Here is a 14,140-nt window from a genome sequence, read left to right as displayed (position 1 = left end):
TTGAACCTACAAATTATTGCAACAACAAAATTTAGATGTAGAAAATAGGTACCGACATTTCTTTCTCTTCCCACAATTAAGCACATAATACTAAATGAAAGGTCCCTATAAGGTTTTCTAACTTCGGTAACATCAAAACCCTAACTAATGAAAGAAAGAGATAACGAGAGAGAGAGAGAGATTGGGGCGTGCATGTATTGAGAGTGGTTATTATGCTTGCATGGGAAAACAAAAGGTTATCATGCTTGGATGGGGAACCCTCTTGGATATGGAAACAATCTTAAATTTATATATGCATATCTTTCTCTGTCTTGAGTTTGAGTTCGGGATAGGTTCCAATTTTAAGAAGTTTGAATAAAAAAAATAGGAAAAAAGAAGAAGTGGCGATGCTATCATGCTTGGATGGGGAGTCCTCTTGGATATAGAAATAATCTTAGATATATATGCATATCTCTCTCTATTGAATTTGAGGGGGGGATAGGTGCCTATTTCAGAAAGTTCAAACCAAAACAATAGAGAAAAAAATAAAGGTGCGGCCTGCTTCCATTGAGAGATGTTATCATGTTTGGATAGGGAATCTTCTTGGATATGAAAACAAGATTACATATATATGGATAGCTTGATATGTATATATATCTTTCTCTCTCTTTAATTTGAGTTTGTGATAGGTGCCTATTTTAGAAAGTTTGAATCAAAATATAGGGGAAAGAATCTCTTTTTTCTCAAATTAAGACATTCGAAAATTATCTCTCTCTCTTCATAAAATCTCTACTTTTTCTCTCTCTTCCTAAAATCTCTATTTTTTCTCTCTTCCTAAAATATACTAGTTCAATTACGTGCATTGCACGTAGGAATAAAATAAGCAATCATGACTTTTTCATATATATACCCCTTCTATTTTGAGAACTTGCTTTTCTTTCTATTTTAAATTTTTTAATAATTTTAAATGCTTCATAGAAATTACGTATGATTTTTTATAAATATTTATAGTTGTTAAAATTCTTAAATTATTTATTCTGTTTTAAAAAAATTTATTAAGAGAATTATAACGAGTATTTGCTATGAAAATATTTGATGAATTAGTTTTCGAGATTCTTTGTTTTATGGGCTATTTCTTCTTTTTGATATAGGTCGATAAAATTTGGAGTATCCTTCGAAGCTAATGGATATATTCCATTATATATATTCTTATGCAAAAGATTTCTTCTTTCTGAGTGGTAAGGAATATTGTCGTTGCAGAATTGGTTGGGATATTGTCATTGCAGAATTGGTTGGTTTCATGATGACGGAATAACATTTGTCTTGGATGATGAAGGAATAGCATTTGTCAAGGGTGTATCAGAAATGAAAGCAGGATAATGAAGTTTTAGAGGGTTTTTTTCTCCAAGAAATATGTGAGAAACATTTGTGTAGAATGACAATGATTTGTGAGTTCGTAAATACTGCTATGATCATTATTTTTTATTGACCAGCAAAATTTCAAAGTATATTATGTTGCTCTTGATTGATAAATATTTTTGGTGTAGAATCACTTAGTGAAATAATTGTCTATGAATTTTGAGACTGTTCGTATTGCATATGTTGATCCACCTTTTGCATTACTCTCAGAAGAGCATATGTATGTGCATCTCTACGTTGATCTTGTTCAAAGAACTCTCATGAATTTAGTGGTTTCTAGGGTTATGACCCATTTCCTGTTATTACATAGTTACTACAAATTTCGAATATGCATTTTGAACCCTAATTTCCTATTATTTAATATCACTATAAATTTTAAACATATGTTGAATGTACATGACGAATACGACAATTATTATCGCAAATAAATATTGCACTACATAAAAATGAATATGGGTTATTTGATTTTATAGAAGTACAACATGTACAATCGCGAACAAAAAAAAAAAAAAATATAGCATAGTATGTATGTATGCATTACTTTCGATAAATGTTGCATACTACATAAAGCAAGTGGGTAGTGGTTTATCAGCGTTTTATTGAACATCATGGCAAACAATGAGAAACTATAAAAATATTATTTTATTAGTACTACTACTGCAAGAATTGACTGTTTTTTATTGTCGTGATCGAGAAGTTGGGGAGGGAGGGCTGTGGAGAGAATATGTTGGGCTTCATATCAAATATTATGATAGATAACATTGTTAAGTTGGGCTGTGCGCAAAATCCAAGTTAGACAGGTCAACGCCATTATTTGAAAGTTGCACCCCTAATGAGTAAAGAAAAGCCCTCTATATCTCCTAGTCTCATTGCCACAATTATTCATTAAAAGCATAGAAAGAAAACATACAAAAATTCCATAAAATCCTTATAAGTTCTCTTTGCAAATTCTAAAGTTAAAAAGAATTTCAAACTAACCATGTGTCAAAAATAAGGGAACGGTTGCTTGATTGTATTTCCTTTTGAGTAAATTATTTGTTGAATACATTCAGTTGCCGGTTTTCCAGTTGGACGATTGAATGATAGATTCAAGATTCAGGGGCCCTTCCACCCTCTCCCACTACTCTCCATGAAATACCTCATCAAAACCTCAGGACTTAGAAGCTTAGATGATTGATTATACACGGTGCTTAGATGATCCAGATGGGGAACTAACTCCTCCTCATCTCATCCCTGAGGTTGCCATCCATGCCCACACCCTTAAAACTATCGTCAGTTACTGCAATGCTCACCCATCTTCTCCCTAAAATCACCACCCTCGTTGCTCACCGCCAATGCTCATTCTCATCAAGCGAAAATGGAACTGGAACTTTGCGCAGTCATAAATCTTATGCAACCATTGCCTCTAAATCCATCAAGATCTTACCCACGCTACACTATGATCACCTCTCTCTCTCTCTCTCTCTCTCTCTCATCACCATGTATCCCCTCTCTATTTAAACGTGATGTTTCTCAAAGCAGTCTCTTTTTTTTTTATCACCATGAATCCCCAAGAATCCTCTCTTTAAATGTGACGTTTTCCGAAGTTCTCTCTCTAAACATCATGTTTCCCCAAAAACTCTCTTTGCATGTATTACATATCCAAAATCGTAACTACCCATTACCACGCCTAATATCATAGACTCTTCTCTTTAATGGTTTGTCAAATAATTTATATATATTTGGGTACGTCTATAGTTAGCAACCCCTTAAAATACAAAAATTTAAGTTAGAAGGTTTTGTGATGGGTGTATTTATCCAAACAATCATTATTTTTTAATAGTTAGAAGGAGTTGTGATAGGTGTATTTATCAAAACAATCATTATTTTTTTATTAAAAAATTATTTAAATAGGTAACTTTACCATCAAGCAAAAGCAATTTTGAAATTTTCGCAAAAGTACAATGGAATTTTGTAAATGTACATTCTTTTCATTATGAAGAACAATCACAAAGAAGAAAATTTTGAAAAAACCCTCTAGAAAGTTTTCATTCTAGCCCAATTAATATAAGCCGTCCATTTTATTGTGATGGTTAGATATAGGCCTCAGAAATTCCCAAAATTTTTATATAGCATTATCATCATTATATTAATAATGTTAAAAAAGAAAAAAGTGATTTTGAATTATTTAAGGCCAAGATTCATTGTTGGATGGGTACTAATTTTTACCTTATCTAGGGTGCAAATTAAATTTTTGTTTTCATATGATTGATTATGAGGATGAAGACAATATGTGTGCAAAATTTGGGGTTATATAAATGCCAAAAATATGGTTTTTTAGAGGTGTTGTTGCATTATACTACTATACAACCGTTGTATTATATCATTTCCCATATATAATGGCTTTACACAAAATTAAACAAAAACCGAACCAATATAACAAAACCATAATGCATGACGGGGAACCATTATCTCAAAGAAGCCTAAAATCATGTAAAACATGACAAAATTATCTAATGAAAACGAAAAATTTGAAACCATAGAGCATTACGGGAACCTACCCAATTATCTATGTGTACGTAGGAATGAGAAAAGCAATTAGGCAAATGATTGCTTTAATATGTTATAGAGATTACATATATATGCAACACATAATTGCATGAATAATTACTTACACTCTATCACTTAGAGCGTCAAGGGCATATCCAGGAGTTGGATTATTTTGGATATTCAAAAGTTTGATTTTATAAATATTTGTCAAAATAAGAATAAAATGTGTAAATAAATCCCAATATGATTTTCAAACAATAGTCAATAAATACTCGGGAAAATTTGATATACAGTCTTTCTCCGACCAACTACGATGAAATTAGCACTCTAATCATATATATTGCAACTAAGAGAAAATCTCTTATATATTTGATCAAAACACCAAAAATATACAAATTTATAAGGCAAAGCGAAAAAAACACGCGTTAGAAAGAAACAAAAGCCTAAGAGATCCTAAAAATGAAGAATACAATTTCCACCAACGAACTTACAATAAATTTGGTGTATTTCATATATGAAACTCACCCATAAACAGACTGAGAGAGAGAGAAATGAAGTATTTTTGGTTTTTCAAAAACCAAAATTAAGTATTTTCGGTTTTTGAAATTTCTTAATTTTCGGTTTTTAAAAAATCAAAAATTTTAAAAATTTTAATTTTTGAAAAATTAAAAATGGGTAGTTCGGCTTTCTTTTTAGAAAAAACGTTATGAAGTTGAAAAAACAGACATATATGTATAACGGAAACTAAAAAGTATCGTTGTAATAACAATAAATAAAACGGATATTTGTATAATTTTCCTTTTTTTTTTATTTCTCTAATGGTATATCTTTCAAGTATTGTGTTTTGCAATTTTACTTAAACAAATCTCTACCCTATTGCATTTGGCTCCATTTGAAATAAAGTGTTTTTTTACTTCCAATTTTCCCAAGTTTTTGGGCATTCTAATGCTTGCAAACATTATCTTCAGAGCAAATGTTTTATAAAAAAAAATGCTCAGTTATTTGTTTCCAGTATATTCGGGTTAGACATTCTATTGGGCTTTCAGAAGTATGTCACACAGACAGGACTCACCCTACATGATAGTATGGGGTCAGAGTACATCCCAATGTAAACGATAAGGTGGTTTTACTTGTTATTGCGATGTCTTTTTTTTTTTCTTTATTGTTTTCATGATATAGCACTTTTGTGGCGATGCTGTGTAAAAGCAAGTAATGCATAGAGCCGTAATCCACAAGAGTGGTGCACCTGTAATCGAGCAAATAACACTTTTAACTCTGAAGTTAATAAAAATCCCAAACACCAATTCTATTGTAAGACCTTAAAAAACCAACATAATTGACATTTGTAATTAGTGAAGGCCCAGTTTCTATTGTAGGATTTGCTAATTCCCCAATAACAATATCAAATACTACTTTGAGACGTTGTCCCTTACAGGTCTATGTTGCTTTTTATATTTTTCCCAAATTCAATTCTAGTACAATTTTTAAATGAACAGAGTTTAGATAATAAGGTTGAGGCCCTAAACAATCGAATTAAGGTCCTCCTAAAAACCACTAGGAGAGGTTGTTTCGATGTTGAAAAACCATCGAATTGATCATCTCGTGCCTGAGGTGAATAAACGAGAAAAGAAACAGATTTCAAATCTAGGAAATAGTGCATCTATAAGGAATTATTTGGGCTGTCAATTTTTCAATCTTTTCAAGTGTTTATAGATCTGCTCGATCTGCACTATTTTTAATAGAGATGAAAATAAATTTCCAAGACATCATAAAGATATTTGCTTCTAAAAAATGATCTTTCGACACTATTTAGATATGCACCTTACTTTGATTGTTTAGAGCCTCAACCTTGTACAAACTACACCCTTTTTTTTCAATTACTTGGGCCTAGGTTTCAAAGAGGTATACAACTTGAATGACTATTTTATGTTAAATTATTTCAAATTGATCTATATTTGTGTGCATGCCAATACCCATATTTTTTCCTTCTTTATATAATGAGAGCCAAAATCTCGTACTACATTTTCAAAAAGTGGACGGCCTTGTGAAATTTGTACTTAAATTCTCTTTCATGTAAAAGTTGTATATGAGATCCTGTCTTGCATATCCAGGATAAAATGGGTCTTCCACAAAACTCTTCCGACCTTTATATGATTCCTATTTATCCACATTGATATATAGCTAATATTGTGTTATCATGTAGTCGACTGCATATTGTCTTGAACGTAATTATAAAATGGGATTTTGTTTAGGGAAAGCTTTCTATGTTCCCCCTACAGCATAGAAGTTCTATGTTCCCCTACCATCCAGTCGTACATTTTTTTATCAAGAGAGCCACTCTCCATTTGATCTTAGATCCGACGTCTCAAAGTATTTTATTTTTAATTTTTTTAATACAACTTTTTTTAATATGAAATTTGGTACATGACATATACTCATTGGGATGTACCTATAAAAAATATTAACAACAATTTTTCGATAAAAAATAATGACCAAAATACCCCTTGAATCTTTCAGGGGTATTTTGGTCATTTTATTTTATTGAAAATATTTTTTTTATATATTTTTCGTTAGTACGAGTTTAATATAGGAATTGACATCCAAAATTTGGTGTCAGAAGAGTTTATAGAAAAAAAATTAAAAATAAAACAGTGTACAAACATGACATTGTGATTGGGGCAATCTTAGCCCTCCATTCAAAAATGGACGGTTGGATAAAGGGGAACATAGAACTTCTATGTTGTAAGGGGAACATAGAAAGCTTTCTCTTGTATATAATGAAATTCTTTATTTTTATTATAAAGGGGTTACAATCACTTCTACTTATTACATGTCAAATTAAAAGGCTTGGGCTAGTCACGAAGTCCGATAGCCTTTCTTTTTTAACTTTAAGTCTTTTTAATGATACTCTTACAACTACCCAATTTGAAATCCAAAGGATGAGACCAATTGTGACTTCCTTGAACAAAAAGTAAAATAGGCTCGTATACTTTTCCTTATAAAAACTATTAAAAGGGAAAAATAAAATATAAGTTTAAAAAACTTCTTAAGTCATGAGAATCACAATTGTGTTTGACGTTTTTTAGGAAATTTAGCATCCTTTAAACCATACTCCATTTGTTTAATTACCATTAAAACTCTTAGGGGGTGTTTGATTACTAGAATTTACGGCTTCCAAAAGCGACGGGTTCCAAAACAGAGTAAATAAATGCCGAAATTTGGATGCAGCAGAATGGAAGCAGAATCTTACACCAATCTAACACACAATTATAGATTCCAACCAACATATATAAGTGCAAATATAAGCATTGCAGGTCCAAAAAGATGGCTAAAAAAGCGCCTTTATTTCACGCATGTTGTGCATTGTGATGTTCTTGGAAACCATAGCAGAGATACATAAACAGTAGGAAGGAACAGAGGGGTCACAAGGAAGGGTAGAACACAAACACAAACACACACTCTTGTAGGCTCAGCATAGAAAGACCGTTGCTGGTTCTCCGAAACAAGAGAGGCTGAGAGGAGGCCCGATTGGTTGGCCTGTTTGCTTACGGGATGCAGTTGAACGGAGGAGCCCTCTTGCATTGCCTGAAGAGGCCGATGGTACTGATGACGTTCAACGAAAGCCTGCAGCACCTGCAGATTGTTGGAGAGCCGGTTAAGGGGGCCAGGCGCCGAAGGTTAGTGCAGCATACCGAGTTCAAGTCCAGAATAATGGCGGGATCAATAATGCTGAGATTTTGGTACATGTGAGTGGCCATGGGGCCTCAGATGTCCCACATTTCTCTCTCTTATTACTTATCTTATTGTTTTAATATTTATCATTTAAAAAGTTTTTTTAGAGAGAAAAGATGTCTTTATTCAACGGGTAGATGATAACTACCCATTTCGCAAGATTAAAAGGTCACGTTTTTAAGAGATTTCAGGAGGAAGCGGAATGTTGAGAAACGAACTCCTCTATCCCTCTATAACTAGGTTTTTCATGGCTCTAGAAAGGCAAATACAGAGAAACTATTTTTGAGTTCTTAGTTGTTCCAATAAAGCCTAATCTCTGCGACCCCTAGTCTCACGACATTGCCCTCTGCGATCCCTAGCCTCATGACACTGCCCTCAATTCCTAGAAGCTTGGTGTTTTCATCTCTTCCCATAAAAGTTTAACATTGGTACCAGAGCTTTCAGGTTCCATTATTTATTTATTTATTTATTTATTTATTTACTCTATTTTAAAGGTCCTCGAATTGACGTTTATTCGGGTATAAGGGGCTTGTTAGTATTTTCTTTTCATACTCTCTCTCTCTCATCCGTCTATCCATTATCTTTCTTGATTAAAGAGAGCGAAGCCCCGAGTTGATGGAGCCTTACAGTGAGTGGATCGATAGGGAGAAAGGGTACATTTCTGGTTGTCTCCTGTTTTCTCTGTCTAACCTTGCACTTTTCCCTCTCCCCTTTGAAGCCCTAATCTGGAGCGCTCTAGGTTACAGGTTGAAGTTTTCTTCCATTTCATTTTGTTCTCAGAAGCCTTAGAAACCCTAAGCATTGCATAGTTGAAGGAGCTTGGTTTGATGATCATCTAGGGTTTCTAAGAATCTAGTGCAAGCTTTTGTTCTGTAGCTTGGATAAAGCTCTTGTATTTGGAGAGTTCAATTTTATTTTTGTTTCTTTTCATCAGTTGGGTCATTACGAGTCATTCTATTTTGGGGAACCCTCAATCCTCCATGATCTAAGGTTATAGTTTTTCTACCTATCGTCCCTTTGCTGCATCCTTTTTCCTGAAACCTCGAGGACCACGAAATAATATCAAGCGCGAGGTTTACAGAAGGATAGCAGAATTTTTGGTGGAAGATTTGGTACTACATATCAACTAAATGTGTTTTATATCTTATTTTTCTGAGTTTAATTTGCAGTAATTTTGATATTGTGCTTTGTCATTCACGTATATATTACTGTAAATTTTTTCTAACATTTTATTATTCACTCTATTTTACTGTAAGTTTTTTATAACTTTAAATTTAATAGTCTAAATTTTTTAACTCCATTCTCCTTCTCTCTTTCATGGTACATTGACACCAGCACCCCCCATAAGGACGCAAATTGTTTTTACAGTTTTCCATAACTCATAGCAATAAGGCTCTATTGGTTTGTAAAACCAGTTGCTGATTCTTGTATTGTAAAATAACCTCTTTATTTTTGGGTCGCACTCAAATTTATTGACCGCCCCATGTCTGCACAAGAGGTCCTTAAAATTTGCTCCCTTTCCACTTTAGAATAAAACAAACGTATATTTGATCACAATGCATAGGCTCATGCAAACTTCTCCTTAGTGAGGAAGGAAAGCTGGCAAGTCCGAAACAGCATCACCAAGGACAATTGCATCTTTCAAATTGTGTGGTTGGCCTTCATCATAAGAAACTGATTATATATATATATATATATATATATATATATATATATATATCAGTTTCCGCTGCCACATATTATTTTGTTCATTTTACTTATTTTGTATGTTTGATTTGTAATTTAGGGAGAAAATTTCATGATCTTGATTTAGTGAACTCAATTTTTGTGATTATGTTATGGCATATGTTTTGTTGAGAATATCAAATACTATTATAGACTTTCTCTCTAGAGTTAAAACATATTTATATATTTATGAAAATTAGTCTTGTGCAAGAATTAACATAAAGTAGTTTGTTGTCTTACTTTATTAATTTTTTGTTGCATCACAACAGTGCAAACATAAACTGTTCGAGAGGATTCTTCATTGAAGTCACTGCCCATAAAGAGTCGGCAACGTATTTTATTTGAGTAGCAGACAACCCTGTTCTTAAAAACAATTAAATTTTTTGAACTTTTATGTATTATCTAAAATTTAAAATGGCATCTAAGCTAGTCATGTCAGAACAATCCAAACTTGAAAAGCTTAATGGAACTAATTTTTTTCATGTGGAAAAGAAAAATTAGATATATTCTATTCCAAGATATGGTGGACTATGTTCTAGATACAGAACCACCAATTTTAGAGCTTAATGTCAATGGTCAAGCCAGAAGGTGACTTGAAAAATGGTTAGAAGATGACAAAATAGCTAGAACTACTATGTTGATTTTTATGGAAGAAAGATTTAATTAGAGTCTTTGAGGATCACACCACAACTCAAAGTATGATGGGTACCCTATCTGAAAAGTATGCGACCACTTCTGAGACCCATGTGCAATTGTTATTAGCAAAATATAATTCTTGCAAAATGAAAGAATCGGACTCAGTGACCGAGCATGTCAATAAAATGATAGTGCTCTCAACGGACCTTGCTGCTACTAAGAATCCAGTACATGATCGCATGCAAGTGTTCATTGTCCATAACAGTCTCCCTCCATCTTGGGAGCATGTTGTAATTACATTAAACCATTATGCACAAGGGATAACTATATTGAATCTTCTCATGCACTTCATTATTGAAGCTGAGAAGAGAATGAGGAAGAAAAAGCTCCACTTTGCCCAAAGTTCATCTTCTAAGGTCCCCAAGAAACCTTACAATAATCAGAACAATAATAGGTATAAGGAAAAGGGGATAAATTTTAAAAATCAAAAGAATAAGATTGAAAAAACTTATTTTTGTAAGGAAATTAAGCACATCAAGTTTAACCTAAGTTACAAAATAAAAATAGAAACCAGAATAACAACCCTGCTTGAAATAATCAAAATAAAAGAAAGGATTTGATCTACGTAGTCCTAGAATCTTTGGTTGCCGACCATGATCTGAAAAATTGGTGGGTCGACTCAACCTCCACTCGACATGTCTCGAGGACTAAGTATGAATTCATAGAGTTAAAGGAGATCACAGCTGGTAACTAACAAATTTATATGGGGAATGACACCTATTGTGATGTACTTGGTATCGGTACTTTCAAGATATATTTACCAGGAGGACCAAATCTCCTATTGACTGATACGTTGTATACGTCCAATATGAGACGCAATTTGATTTCTATCCCTAGGCTGGACGACAAGGGTTATGATATAAGGTTCAAATCTGGTCGGGTCATCATTGGGAAGCATTCTAAAGTATTGGTATATGGTACTAAAGTTAACAATTTGTACCGATTGAATATTAATGAAAATTTATCTCTTTCTGGTTATTTTGATGCATCTTTTGATGCTTTTGTGTGTATGAATGATTCATATTTATGGCACTTAAGATTAGGACGTATAAATAAAAATAAAATGAATCAGATGGTTAAAAGATGTCTGCTCCCTAGTTTAAGAGAAATTATGTTGAAAACATGCGAGCCACGTATTTCTGGTAAATTAACTAAGAACTATTTTTCTAAAGGGAAAATGTTTAGTGACCTACTTACTATTGTTCACTCTAATATATGTGGCCCATTAAATGTAAAAACACATAGAGGTATAAAATATTTTATAATATTTGTAGATGATTATTCACGTTATGGGTATGTATACCTAATTAATAAAAAATTAAATGCTTTATAAATGTTTCTAAAGCCGAGGTAAAAAATCAATTAGGTAAACATATTAAAATTCTCCAAATAGATAGGAGAGGTGCATATTTATTCACCTTATTTACTGAATTTTGTAAGGTGGATGGTATAATTCAATAAACAACCATGCCATATACACCACAACAAATTGGTATATCTGAAAGAATAAATAGAACTTTAATGGTCTATGATGAATTATTCAAATTTACCACCTCATTTTTTGGGTGAGGCTCTCAACACTGCAATGTATATTATTATCGTATTACAACTAAACTATAGACTTAACTCCATATGAATTATGGTCAGGTAGGAAACCTGATCTTACTATCTTGAAAGTTTGGGGTTATTTGATACATGTTCTTATACCACCATAAAATAGAGATAAATTACAAAGTAAAACTATAAAATGCTCATTTATAGATTATTCAAAAAATTCTAAGGGCTATAGATTCTATAACCATGATACTAGAACATTAATAGAGAGTCGTGATACTCATTTCTTAGAAAATATAGATAACGAAAAATATTTTAAGTAAGCCTATTGACTTACATGAAATTGATAAAGATTAAGGTCTCCAAGATCCTATTTCACAGTCTCCCTCTATAATTGGTGAGAATGATTCAATTGAATCAAATATACCAGATAGGCCTAAAAGAACTAGAGTCCAACCTATAACTTTAGAAGAACTTTATGTATTTATGAATGAAGAAAATTATTATTCAACGAGTGACGATTCCATAGATGAACCTCAAAGATACAATGAAGCTCTTAGCTCTCTTGACTCAGCTGAGTGAACTCAAGCCATGGATGATGAACTTGATTCTATTAAAAGAAATCAAGTTTGGGAATTGACTGACATCCCTAAATCATTGGTTGCAAATGGGTCCTAAAGAAAAAGTTTAATGCAAATAGATCCATCGATAAATATAAGGCTAGATTTGTAGCAAAAGGATTCACCCAAAGGGATCGCATAGATTATGTAAAGACTTATTCTCCAGTAGCAAAATTTTCATCTATTAGGATCATCCAAGCTTTAGTTGCATATTATGATCTAGAATTATTTTAAATGAATGTCAAAACAACTTTCTTAAAGGGAGTATTAAAGGAAGATACATATATGAAATAACTAGAAGGATATGTAATTAAAGGCCAAGAAGACAATGTATATAAATTTAAAAAATCTTTATATAGTCTAAAACAGTCTTCTAAGCAGTGGTATATTACCTTTTATAATGCAATTACTGAAATTGGTTATGTAGCTAATGGGTTAGATCATTGTGTATATGTCTAGAATAGTGGAAACAATTTTGTTATATGATCACTATATGTAGATGATTTTTTAATAGCATGTGTAAACAATCTCAAATAAAATAGACTTAAAGGGCAAAAAAAACTATACAAAAAATTTCTAAGTCATTAGAATCACAGTTGCATTTTACATTTTCTAGAAAATTTAGCAGCCTTTAAACCAAACTCCATTTGTTTACCTATGACTTTACAAAACTCCTAGGGCGTGTTTGATTACTGGAATTCACGGTTTCCTAAAGCCGCTGCTTCCCATTGCTTCCAAATCTATGTAAATTAATGCTGTAATTTGGATGCAGCAGCTTCCATGCTGCCCCATGGAAGCTGCAGCTTCCAAAGTTCGTCGAAGAGATGGCTTCGGCAGCAGCATCTTACTTCAATCAAACACAAAATTATAGATTCCAACCAACATAATTGCAAATATAGGCATTGCAAGCCCAAAATGATAGTTAAAAAGCGCCTTTATTTCACGTATCTGCCATGCAAACATGTGCATGGAGATTTTCTTAGAAACCTTAGCAGAGATACATGGAGGGTAAGAAGAAGAGAGGGGTCACAACGAAGGCTAGAAAAAAAACACAAACACACAATCATACAGGCGCTCTATAGAAAGACCGCTGCCGGTTGGCCGAGTATAGAGTAACTATTCTAGCAAACCAAGCACGGCCAAGTCCTCGGCATCGAGATCACAACCTGCACGAAAAGAAACACACGTCAGTTATTCTCCGGCGACCGCACTAAAATAGAGAGGCAGAGAGAAGGTTCAATAGGCAGGCCTGCTTGCTTACGAGTTGCAGTCGAAGTTGGGGTCGAAGGGGAACCCAGGGTTGCAGTTGCATTGGTTGAAGAGGTTGAGGGCGACGAGGATGTTGAGGCTCAGCAAGTAGTTCTTGCAGCACTGGCAGCATTCCTTCCTCCGGTCGGGAGGACCCAAAGAGAGGGTGGCCAGGGCCTGAAGGCTGCTGCAACAAATCGAGGTCGGAAGAATGTTGGAATCAAGAATGCTGGCCCGACACGGGAGAAGGTATATATTAACTTGAGCGCACAGCAGTAATTGAGCATCAGTTTCGTAGGCAGAAAGCACAACCATGGCCAGAATGGCCAAACCAGAAACCCTAATCTGAGCCATTACCACTCACAAAACAGACAGAAAAACACTAAGATTTGGAAGAAGAGCAAGGAGCAAATGAAGAGGCTAAGAGCGAAGGTGGTGGTGGTGATGAGGCAATGAAAAGCTTGGTATTTATAGAGGTCTCTCGAGGACTGCCTGAGGATTTGGTTAAATGTAGAAGGCCAAATTTGCGAAAGGGATAAAAAAAATAACGGGGTAGGTTTCCCCAAATCGGCGCTGACGTCGACGTCCCGCCTGTCAATCACTGTGTTAATGAGTATGGTGAAACCTCAACCGTCCGA

General features: G+C 33.7%; 1 non-coding gene across 1 annotated transcript; it reads right to left on the bottom strand.

The window, feature by feature from the left end:
* Nucleotides 1-13,170: 13,170 nt before the first annotated feature.
* On the bottom strand, nucleotides 13,171-13,689 carry LOC110007972 (uncharacterized). The gene is made up of 2 exons (XR_016056743.1): nucleotides 13,516-13,689; nucleotides 13,171-13,420 (listed from the first exon to the last, which is right to left on the bottom strand). It is a non-coding gene; the product is annotated as an uncharacterized LOC110007972 (transcript).
* Nucleotides 13,690-14,140: the final 451 nt, after the last annotated feature.

This window comes from Amborella trichopoda, chromosome 6 (genome assembly GCF_054954075.1).
Source record: "Amborella trichopoda isolate Santa Cruz 75 chromosome 6, AtrichopodaSantaCruz75HAP2 v2.0, whole genome shotgun sequence".
Taxonomy (NCBI): domain Eukaryota; kingdom Viridiplantae; phylum Streptophyta; class Magnoliopsida; order Amborellales; family Amborellaceae; genus Amborella; species Amborella trichopoda.
This window is presented reverse-complemented; position numbering and strand designations above follow the sequence as displayed.